This window comes from Chiloscyllium plagiosum, chromosome 14 (assembly GCF_004010195.1).
Source record: "Chiloscyllium plagiosum isolate BGI_BamShark_2017 chromosome 14, ASM401019v2, whole genome shotgun sequence".
Classification (NCBI taxonomy): domain Eukaryota; kingdom Metazoa; phylum Chordata; class Chondrichthyes; order Orectolobiformes; family Hemiscylliidae; genus Chiloscyllium; species Chiloscyllium plagiosum.
In genome coordinates this window covers 11,359,237-11,371,137 of record NC_057723.1, presented here as the reverse complement: position 1 = coordinate 11,371,137, position 11,901 = coordinate 11,359,237, and the positions used below count along the sequence as shown (strand labels likewise).

Sequence of the window (11,901 nt, the reverse complement as noted above, 5' to 3'; positions counted from 1 at the left end):
AAGCAGTATTTGATTATTAGAAGTTTGCTATTTTGATATCCACATGACTGTGAGATCCGTCCAAGGTGGATTCTGGTTGAGAAGTTGGAGGGGTATGAGATATAGTTGTTTGTGGCATGTATTGGCATGGAGTTGGTTTATCAGGAGCCAGGCGGCAGTGTGGTGGATGAGATGTGACAGGCTTACAGGGGTGATAACTAGATGGATTAAAAGAGCCTAAAACATCTTGAACAAAGTGTCAGAGAACTGAGGCGAGCCTTCTAAATAGCTCACCTGGACACATGCTGCCATCATGACCAGCTAGGATTGGGTCCCAGGGCCAGCAAGCTCTACTTGATCCTACCCTCACCAGTCTGCAGTTAAACACAGGGTCCAATACGGCCTTTTAAAGAGAGCTGGGAGTGCCAATTCGGGAATATTCTCCATTCATGCTATCCACCTTTGGAGGGAAAACCCTTTGTGCCTTCAGTTCATACTTTCCACCCTAACTTTCTATTGACAGCAAGTTTGGCTACAAAACATTTGGTTCCTTTCATTCAAACCACTAATATAGGTGGTAAATAGTCAAGGTCCCAGCACTATTACATACCAACAAATAGGAAATCCATGGTTAACTGAAAAGGTCAAAGATAGTATCGAACTCCAATTGTACAAAGAAAAGTTGCCAGTCAGAAGATTGAACAGGATATTTTTCAAAAACCAAAGATTTACTAAAAGGTTAATTAGATACAAAAAACTACAGTGCACAACAATGTTAATCAAAAATATAAAAACAGACAGGCAAAGTTTCTTCAGATATTTAAAAAGAAAAATGGCAACAAAATAAGTGTTGGTCAAATAGAAAATGGACTGGGGAATTAGTAATGGAGGATAAGGAGATAGCAGATGAATTGAACAGATATTCGGCGTCAGTCTTCACTGGAGAGCATACAAGTAACATCTGGAAATAGTGTAAATCAGAAATTGAATAAAAAAACTTAGTTAACAGGGAAGTAATGTTGAGTAAATTGTTTGAACTGAGAGTTGACAACTCTTTATGTCCTGATGGATTTCATCCCAGGATCTTTAAAGAAGTAGCTAGTGAGATAATTGATGCATTGATATTAATTTTCCAGAACTCATTAGTTTCAGAGAAGATTCCTTTAGATTGGAAATTAGCTAATGTAGCTTTTACACAAATAAGGGGAGAGGCAGAAAGCAGGAAACTACAGGCCAATTAAGCTTAACATCTATCATAGGGGAAAAAATTAAAAGCTATTCTTACATATGTCATCACAGAGCATTTGATAGGTTCAAGCTAATCAGGCACAGCCAGCATACTTTGTCAAAAGGAAAACATATTTAGCTACTTTATTGGAATTCTTTAAAGAAGTAACTTGTGCTATCGATAAAGGAGAACCAGTAGATGTAATGAGTTTAGATTTCCAGAAAAACATTTAATAAGGTACCACACAATGGTGATTGTAGAAACTAAAAGCTCATGGTGTTGGTTGTAATACCCTGGTATGAGGGGATCAATGAGGTCAGTAGGTTGGACAGCTAGCTTACAATATAGTGTGACATCAAAAGTGTGGGTTCAATTCTCACATCAGCTGAGGTTACCATGAACGTCACACACTTTCTCAACATTACCTCTTGCCCCAGGCAAGGTGACCCTCAGGCTAAACTCAATACCAGTCATCTCTCTCTAATGACATACTTGCCTGATAATCCTATGGCAACCTCACTTTATTGGCATGGACAGAAGATTAACTAGCAAACAGGAAGAAGAGAGTTGGATTAAATGGAACAAAAGCAGAAATTGCTGGAGAAACTCAGCAACTGTAGAGAAAAAGCAGAGTTAATATTTCAAGCCCAGTTACCCTTCTCTATACAGATGCTGGCAGATCTGCTGAGTTTCTCCAGCAATTTGTTTTTGTTTCAGATCTTCAGCATCCACAATTCTTTGTTTCATTTTAGGAATGAGTTGGACTTTTTCAGGTTGGGAGGAGCATCAGTGAAATGGCATTTGGGTTTGTGCTTGGGCCTCAACTCTTTATGATTTAGATGAAGGGTCCAAAGACAAAATATTTAAATTTACTGATGACACAAAGATCTGTAAGAAAGTGAATGGTGAAGAGGGTATAAGGAAGCTACAAAGGATTAATGATACATTAAATGAGTGGCAAAGATTTGGCAAATGAAGTAAAATGTAGGAATGTGTGAGATTGTTCATTTTAGTAGACAGAATGAAAAAAGACACATATTGCCTAATTGGTGAGAGGTTGCAGATCTCTGAATGCAAAGATATTTGGGTACTCAATTTTTGTTTTAATTCATTCATGAGACAAAGGCATCACTGACTGTATTTATTGCCCCATCCCTAATTGCCCAGAGGGCAACTAAGAGTCAACCACAGTGCTGTGGGTCTGGAGTCATATGTAGGCCAGACCAGCTAAGGATGGCTGTTTCCTTCCCTAAAGAGCATTAGTGAACCAGGTGGGTTTTTATAACAATCAGCAATGGTTTCATCATCATCAGTAGACTCTTAATTTCAGATTTTTAAATTGAATTTGTTTTCCACCATCTGCCATGGTGCAGTTTAAACCTGGGTTCACAGAACATTATCTGGGTCTCTGGATTAACATTCCAGCAGTAATACCACCACCTCCCCTATGCATGCCCTAGTGCATTAATCACAGAAGGTTAGTCTGCAATTAAAGCAATAAATCAGGAAAGCTCATAGAATGTTATTGCGAGGGGAATTGAATGCAAGAGGGAGGTTATGTTTCAATTGCACAGTACATTGGTAAGACTGCATCTGGAGTACCATCTGGAGAACTGGTCACTGTACTTGTGAAAGGATGTTAATGTGTTGGAGTAGTTCAGAGAGGGTTTGCTAGACTAATGCCTGGAATCAGCAGAATGCCTTATGTAGAAAAACTATGCACTCTGGGTCTGTATCCTCTGGGGTTTAGAAGAGTCAGTGGTAACTTAATTTAAACATATAAGATCCTGAAGGGATTGGACCAGGTGGATGTGGAAAGGATGTTTCCTCTTATGGAAGAATCTAAAAGTAAGGATCATGGTTTAAAAATAAACAGTAACCCTTTTAAAAGAGAGTTTAATTTGGATAAATGTGAGGTATTGCATTTTGGTAAAACAAGCAAGGGCAGGACTTTTACGGTTAATGGTTGATTCCTAGATAGTGTTGTTGAACAGAAAGACTTAGGGGTTTGGGAGCACAGTTCTTTGGAAGTTGCATCTCAGGAAGACAGGCTGGTTCAGAAAGCATTTAACATGCTTGCCTTCATTGCTTAGTCCTTTGAGTTTAGGAGTTGGGACATCATGTTGAGATTGTACAGGACACTGGTACGGCCTCTCCTGGAGTAGTGTGTACAGTTCTGACCGCCCTGCTCTGGGAAGGATGTTATTAAATTGGAGTGGCTTCAGAAAAGATTTACCAGGACGTTGCCTGGACTAGAGGGTTTGAGTTAAAAGGATAGGCTGGGATTTTATTGACTGGAATTTAGAAAGTTGAGGGGTGTCCTTAGAGAGGTTTATAAAATCATGAGGGGTATAGATAAGGTGAACAGCAAAGGTATTTTCCCTAGGATAGGTGAGTTCAAAACTAGGGGGCATATTCTTAAGGTTCATTGGATCCCTACAGTGTGTAAGTAGGCCATCAAGTCCACACTAACCTTCCGAAGAGCATCCCACCCAGACCACCCCTAATCCTGTAACCCCACATTTCTCATAGCTAATCCACCTGGTCTGCAATTCCCTGGACAGTATGGGCAATCTGGCATTGGTAATCCACCTACCTTGCACATCTTTGGACAAGGGGAGGCAACCAGAACACCCCAACCCAGACATGGGGAGAACGTGTAAACTCCACACAGATAGTCACCCAAGGTTGGAATTGAACCTGAGGCAGCATTGCTAACCACCGAGCCATCGCGTCATCACATTCGAGGTGAAAGGTTAGAGGAGAAAACATTTAAAAGAGATCTGACAGGCAATGTTTTCACATAGAGAGGGTGGTTCGTGGAATGAACCTTCAAGGAAGAGGTAGACGCAGACAAGGTTCCAATATTTAAAAGACAAGTGGATGGGCACATGAATAGGAAAGGTTAAGAGAGACATGGGCCAAATACAGGCAAGTGGGACAGAGGAGATTTACCAAGATGTTGCCCATGTTGGAGAATCTTTGTTATGATGAGAGATTGGATTGACTGTGATATTTTCCTTAGAGCAGAGGACATTTAGAGGAGACATGATTGAGTTGTACAAAATTATGAAGGGCCTAGACAGGATAGACAAGAAGAATGCTTCCCCTTGATGGATGAATTAATGACCAAAGGCAAAGATTTAAGGTAAGGGACAGAAGACTTTGAGGAGGTGAGAGGAAAACGTTTTTACCCAGAGGGTGGTGGGAATCTCGAACTCACTGCCTATAAAGATAGCACAGCCAGAAACCCTTACAACATTTATAATCGTCAAGTGGCAGATGCAATAGGCCAAAGGATCTTTTTCTGTGCTGTGGGTCTCTCTGTGATTCTATCTTTTTCAGATTCTGCCATTATAAACAGATTAATTCACCACTGAGCTGACAGGCGAAGCAACATCACACTAACGACACCAGATAAGATACCCAACTGGTAGATAATTAATTACAATCAGCTGTAAATGATGTGCTTCCGGTAGGTTGGAATTCAAATTGGCAAACAATTGAATAATAAGAAATGATATAAAATTTTACAATGCAGAAATAGGCCACTTGATCCAAATGGTCTACGTTGCTATTTATGGTCCAAATAAGCCTCACCCTTGTTCTCTTTGTCTAACTCAACCTTTTTTTAAATGCCTTTCTCCTTAATTTGTTTATGTAGCAGTTCTTCAAACATTTTTATGCAATTTGCCTCCACAGATCCTTATACACGAGGTTTCTAGAATCCCCCCATTCTTTGCGAAGGGTCATTTCTCCTGAATCATCTGTTGGATTTATTTGTGATTGTAAGAGATTTATGGCTGTTTAGTTTTGGACTAACTGTAAAAGATATTTACTCCTTGCCTACTGTATCAAACTTTTTCAAATTTTATAGATCTCAATTAACCTTTCCTTTTCTATGGAAAACCGCCCCAGTCTGTAAGATTTTTGAATCTAATTACATCATTATGGAATCTCACAGCATATTCTGGTCCATACCATCTCTTTGAAATAGCTGCCCAATGTAGACCCACAACTCCTGCTCTTTCCTTAAATCCCTCCTGCTTAGCCCCTTCAATGTTAATGTCTAATTACCCATCGAGAGTTTCCATCAACTTTTCATATAACGAGTTCCACATCCTCGCAATCATCTGAGTGACCAAAAATCTAGAGAAGGGTGACTACAAGGGGTTCGTAAAATTAGGAAGGGTACACATACAAGTATTTATCATTTATTTTATATCTACTGTCCTGGCAGCTGACTCACTTGACAGATTAATTCATTTTTTCACTAATTTCTCTACCTAAACCCTCATGACTTTGGATCATTCAAACAATCAAGTCTTAATCTTCTCTAAGTAGTGCAGCCTCAACTTCTCTGATTTCTTCACTGAACTGAATGCTCTAGTAATTGTCTTTTTACCCTCTTCAAGATCCTGACATTATTGCTTACATGTGGCATCCAGAATTGGACACAATATTGCAGTTGATACTTATCCAATAAAGATTTATACACTCCCGGTTTTTATATCGATCCCCCTGTTTACAAACCAAGTATTTGTCTTGCTCTCTTAACCAATTTATCAATGTAGGCGGAGATGGAAGTGCGCTCATTCCTGATGAAGGGCTTTTGCCCAAAATGTCGATTTTCCTGCTCCTGACCTGCTGTGCTTTTCCAGCACCACTCTAATCAACTTATCAATGTGTCCTGTCAGCCATAAGGATCTGTGAACATGCACCATCAGGTTCCCCTGGCCTCTCAAAATAGTACTTTTTAAAGTAAACTGCCTATCCATGTTGTTGCTTCCAAAATGAATCACCTCTGCAATAAATTTCATCTGCTAGGTATGTTCCCACTTCACCAGCTATATATGCCCTCCTGAGGTATGATACTATTTTGTTCACCATTTACTATGTTGCCCGGTTCAATGTCATCTGTAAACTGGATTTGTATGTTATCCACTAATGCTTTTTAACTCCCTCTCCTTGATTACCTTCCATTCTTTCTCACTTTCCCCTGTACTTTCTTTATCATGCTCAGCTTCCTGTTTTACTCAGTGCTCGACAATTGTCATAAATCCAAATTCTCTATTTTATTTAAGCCCTAATCTTTTTGTTGTGTGCAGCATTCAAGCTTTAGATGCTCCATCGTCCTCCTTCATGGCAATATTTCTTTTCACTGACTTGAAGGCTGACTCTTGCTCATTTATTGTTTTCCTTGGTCAATCTTTGGTTACAATCTTTGCTTGTTCAAAATCAGTTCAATTGGCTAATTTCCAACTAAGCTTTCTTTCTCCTTGTTTGTTCTTTATCTTTTTTTTTAGATTAGATTACTTACAGTGTGGAAACAGGCCCTTCGGCCCAACAAGTCCACACCGACCCCCCAAAGCACAACCTACCCATTCCCTTACATTTATCCCTTTACCTAACACTAAGGGCAATTTAGCATGGCCAATTCACCTGACCTGCACATCTTTGGACTGTGGGAGGAAACGGGAGCACCCAGAGGAAACCCACGCAAACACGGGGAGAATGTGCAAACTGCACACAGTCAGTCGCCTGAGTCGGGAATTGAACCCGGGTCTCAGGCGCTGTGAGGCAGCAGTGCTAACCACTGTGCCACCGTGCCGCCCACTTTCTGTTTCTGTACTATCTCTTTCTGTAAAGGACTTAATCTTGACTATGATCACTATTGCCCAGAAGGTTACTAACTGCAACACACTGCAGACGCCCTACTTCAATCCCCAGAAATATGTCAAACATTGCTTCTTTGTTGGGCTTGTTGACTTTTACTGTTTTCTCCCTCAGTCTATATTAATGTTACTAAAGGTTTCTAATATTACCGCATTACTGTCCTTTACATTTCTTTGAAACTTAACTCTTGACCTGCTCCTTTATTTTGCTCTCACTATTTGAGCAACGTAACAGCTCTCCGATTCTTCAGTCAAACCAAGATTGATTCAGTTTTTGGACACTCCAGTACCTCATCCCACTATGGAACTGTAATATTATGCTTGATCAATACTGCCACCGCCTTTTCCATAATCCTTCAGAAAAAAAGTTGTAGCCAGGAATGTTTAGTTATCATTCCTACACACTGTATGTGTAGAACATACATTGCACCTCCTCTCTACACCTATAGTCCGGTGCCCTACACCCTGCTAATGTTGCTGCGGCTGTACAGGACACTGGTTAGGCTACTTTTGGAATACTGTGTCCAATTCTGTCCTCCCTGCTACAGGAAAGACTGTGTGATACTTGAAAGGGTTCGGAAACTATTTACAAGGCAGTTGCTAAAGTTGGAGCACTTAAACTATAGGGAGATGCTGAATAGGCCTGGGCTATTTTCCCTGGAGTGTTGGAGGGTGACAGGTGACCTTATAGTAGTTTCAAAATCATGAGGCGCATCGACAGGGTGAATAGCCAAGGTCTTTTCCCCAGGGTTGTGGAGTCCAGAACTAGAGGGCATAGGTTTAAGGTGAGAGGGGAAAGATATACAAGGGTCCAAAGGGGTGACTTTCGCATGCAGAGGGTAGTGCATATGTGGAATGAGCTGCCAGAGAAAGTGATGGAGGCTGGTACAATTATAGCATTTAAAAGGCATCAATGGCGATAATGAATAGGAAGAGTTTGGAGGGAAATGGGCCAAATGCTGGTAAACAAGACTGGAATAATTTAGGATATCTAGTCGGTTTGGATGAGTTGGGCCAAACAGTCTTTTTCTGTGCATCTCTATGACTCTACGAAACCCCTATAAAATGACATTTAACCTTCCCTCAAGGACATTGGTCTCAGTCTGTCCAGGAGCAAAATGTCAGCGTGTTCAGGTCCCTCCTGCCCCAGAACTGGCTCCAATGTCCCAGGAGTCTGAAGCCTGCTACTTCTCCAACTACCTGTTTGGTCTTTTTGCTGTGACATTCAGTGTTCCACTGGGAGCAATCCAGCAATTTCCTAACTTAAATTTTGCATTTTTTAATTATCTGGTGTGATGTATTGAGAACATACAGAATTATATTGTGTGACATCTCATTAAAATCTGTAGTTTCCACAACTGATGTGTTTAAAGAAACAAAACACATCACAAAAAAAGCATTCCCAACATCTGGAAGACCAATGTGATATTTCCAAAAGGATTAAAGTTGAAGTTGCTTTAAGCTGGGAGATTCCCAAAATTTGATGAGGCAACATAATACTTTTGAATTTTCTCAATTTGCAGTTACTTTGTGCAAGTGGTATGCACTATTTGGAATGCCGGTGTTGGACTGGAGTGTACAAAGTTAAAAATGACACAACACCAGGTTATAGTCCAACAGGTCCAATTGTAGTCCAATTAAACCTGTTGGACTATAACCTGGTGTTGTGTGATTTTTAACCTGGTATACATTAGTTTGTGGTGCAAACATTTCCCTAGTGTTCGAACAGAACCTCTGGTTTATAATGAGTGTATTGAGCAATATTCTGGATGAGATCCAGTTTTTTCTTAAAAAAAAGGGGGGCTTTCTGTGTAAGACAATAACAGGAGGACACAGGAAGAAGGTGTGAAATGCACAATCCTTTGTGAATAACATGGAAATAAGGTGCTACAATGCTTAGATTTGGCACTGCGCAGTTGGAAGAAAGAGTAGAGGACAGAAATAAAGAAATTGCAGAACATATAGAGCAGCTGGATGCAGCTATAATTCCAGCCACTTCCACTAATCAGGGTTTTTTTTGATGCTGAAATAACAACTTGCATATGAGCTAGTCAGGAATTAAGATTTAGAAAAAGGAATACCTAAATTGAATATTGGAAAGCTGACAGACACCTAAATAATCATGGTTGATGGAAAGTCAGCTACCATCCCATGTCCTGTGAAGGTGCAAGTATTAAACTGATGAGCAGAAACAGAAACTAATGAAATGTGCCATAGCTGAAAATGACCACAGTTCCCTTAACCCCCTCTGATTTTGGAGCCCCAAGGTCACATGGTACAAGTGATGGTGTTGAGAACAGGGTAGCAGTTAGTCATCCCTTTGGTTCTTTAAGTACTTACAGTTGTCTCTCCATGAAACCTCCATGTGGAAAGGAGGACACCGGTTGCTTAAGACAAGCTCCTGACTATATTGATTTTTCTGTGAATTCAGTGAATTTTGGATTTTGATGTGATGGAAGAGGGGAGATAAATGTAGAAGAATGTAGAAGGGGATAGAATTGCTGGTGGACGAGAGGGTATCATGGCAGGTGAAAGGTTGGGTGAGGGGTTTGGGTGCTGGTGAGGTGGTGGAGTGGTGAAGGGTTTGGTTGTGGTGAGGAAGTATGTACAAAGAAATGGATTAGGTGGGGTGACAGGTGGGTTAGTGAGGATGTCAGAGGTGTAGCCAGGTCGCATCAGTGGGAGGAGTAATCAGATGTTTGTGGAGTAATCTGGGATTCAGGGTGGCTGGGTTTGGGGGTGTAAGATTGATTTTAATCCAGGAGCAATCAGGGAGTATTTGGGTCAGATTGAAGAGTCAGAGTTCATCATAGAGTTGGAGGATAGTTGAGCTGAGGGGATGATCAAAGGTAAGTAGGTGGGTGTGACCAGATGAATAGATATTATGAGTTCGGCCTGGTTTTCAAGCTGTCTAACATCTTCTAGTTAACCACCCTCTGTTACTCAAATTGAGAGTTGGAGACTTTGCTGGAGGGCTTCAGATGAAGGGTAATTGCCCACTGGACGTTTACTGTGCAATTCTCATGTAGTCAGTGCATCGATATACACCAATGTGTTTGGTGAATAAAATATTTTGAATTCAATTCTTGAATTTCAGAGGTTGGTTAACCTATTAAATTGCGAAAATCTGACTTTTACTGTATCTACAATGAAATGTTGGTTGTTGGAAATTTTGTGAAAGTGCCTGGTTCTGGGCATGAGACTGTCAGCTAAATAATTGACATTTTGAATTTGTGACTAATTTCTCACAGTCAATGATTTGAGGCTGTTTTAATTATTGTATCGTCTTTTAAGGAAGTAGTGGGAAATGGTACTGGTCTGTACATGGTAATGATCTAAAGGCGTCTAACAATTGGATTTGTATTTCAAATTGTTTGGTATAATGTTTTTACACCTTCTAAGTTTATTTCAAAGCTGAGAGATCCAAGCTGACATTGAATGATAATGTTCAAGTTTATGTTCCTGTGAAATGCCTAACTGTGATTTTTGTCCTTGGCATCAGGTTAACTAGTTTAATTGACCAAGCATGGACTTTTGCATTGAAAATTTACCTGAAATTTAAGGGATTATTTGAGGCCACTAGTCTCAACATGGGCTTACTGAATGCAATAGAAACAAATCTAAGGTTTTGATGGACATTTTATGAAAACAATATGTGTGATGATATTCATTAGGTTGAAATGATGAAGAACAAAGATTGTAAATTTGTAATTACGGCACATTGATTTGAGAGACTTTGTGTATATAATTTCCATCTCTCTAAAGTTTTCTTTTAATGAGTGATCAAATAGATATAAATACAAAATAAGTTGGCTCTCACTGTTTTTACCAAATGCTTCTAATTGGGGACTCTAATTTGCAAATCTATTGACATAAAATGATCATCTAACAATGGATTTTAAAATTCCATCCTGGGAATTTCAGGTTTGCAGCGATCTGTCAACCCCAATCACATTGTTATTTAGAAGGCAGAGATCTGAAGATGGAAAATAAAATATGTTGGCTTTGATGTTTGATTGTTGTGGTCAATAACCATAATTTGGCTGAAACTGAGATCACTGCAAGTGAGCTGATGGAATTTATAGTTTGGATGGAGCCCAGTAGCTACTGATGTGATGAACATGATGTTACATCGAGACTTATACTGGTGCTGTTTTGGTTAATTTGGATTGATCGTTTCGATTTAATACGGGTGATGTCTTCAAAAACAAAGATTGCCAGTGGACACTTTTTATTAATGGGCTAAAATAGCTGTAGAGATGTTACTCAGATAGCTCCTGGTGGACAGGAGAGAGAAAAGTGGGTGAGTGTGTGAAAGATGGCTTGCATTTCTTCTATATCATTATGTACTCTCTATTTATGAAATTAGCACAAAGTAAATTACAGCAGTAGCTTTTTAGTGTACAAGGAGTGCATTTTGTTGGTCAAGGGTTTATTGTTCAAATTACGGAATTAATGGAATTATGTGAGCATCATCTTTACTGTCTTTATTCGGGGAGATACTGGTTTGGTCATAGGCATTTATAGTGAAGAAATATAACCATAATAACAATGATTGAAAGAGATTGAAGGAACACAAGTCATCTTGATATCTCCACATTTTTTTTTGATGTCAGTTTTTTGTGTCTTTTGTTTACTGTGATGTATTGCATGCAATATGGCACTCAAAGGCAGAATTAATACAGAGTTGTGTACACTATGTTGCAGTCAAATTGGATTGTGCAGCATATTTGATCTGAGGACTCATGTTGGACAAAATAAAATGAGCTCATTAAAGAATCTGCATTATGGTGTACCTAAGAATGCATTCTAAATTGTGTGATGTAATGTCTCATTAAAGAACAAATTCGGCAGTTATTTCAACTGGCAGAATGTGTATTCAGGTGATTACAATAACAAAATGAATTTGAATAAGAAAACTCTACAACAATAATGATTTGATAATCTGTTGGAGTGGCATTGATCCTAGACATTGGTACTTTGGGTCCTCTAATCCTAGATCTTGTCTTTCATGATCAT

General features: G+C 39.5%; 1 protein-coding gene across 6 annotated transcripts in view; it reads right to left on the bottom strand.

The window, feature by feature from the left end:
- gria1a (glutamate receptor, ionotropic, AMPA 1a) overlaps positions 1-11,901 on the bottom strand; it is a 213,106-nt gene that overhangs the window by 87,060 nt on the left and 114,145 nt on the right. The gene's annotated exons all lie outside the window — the stretch shown is intronic.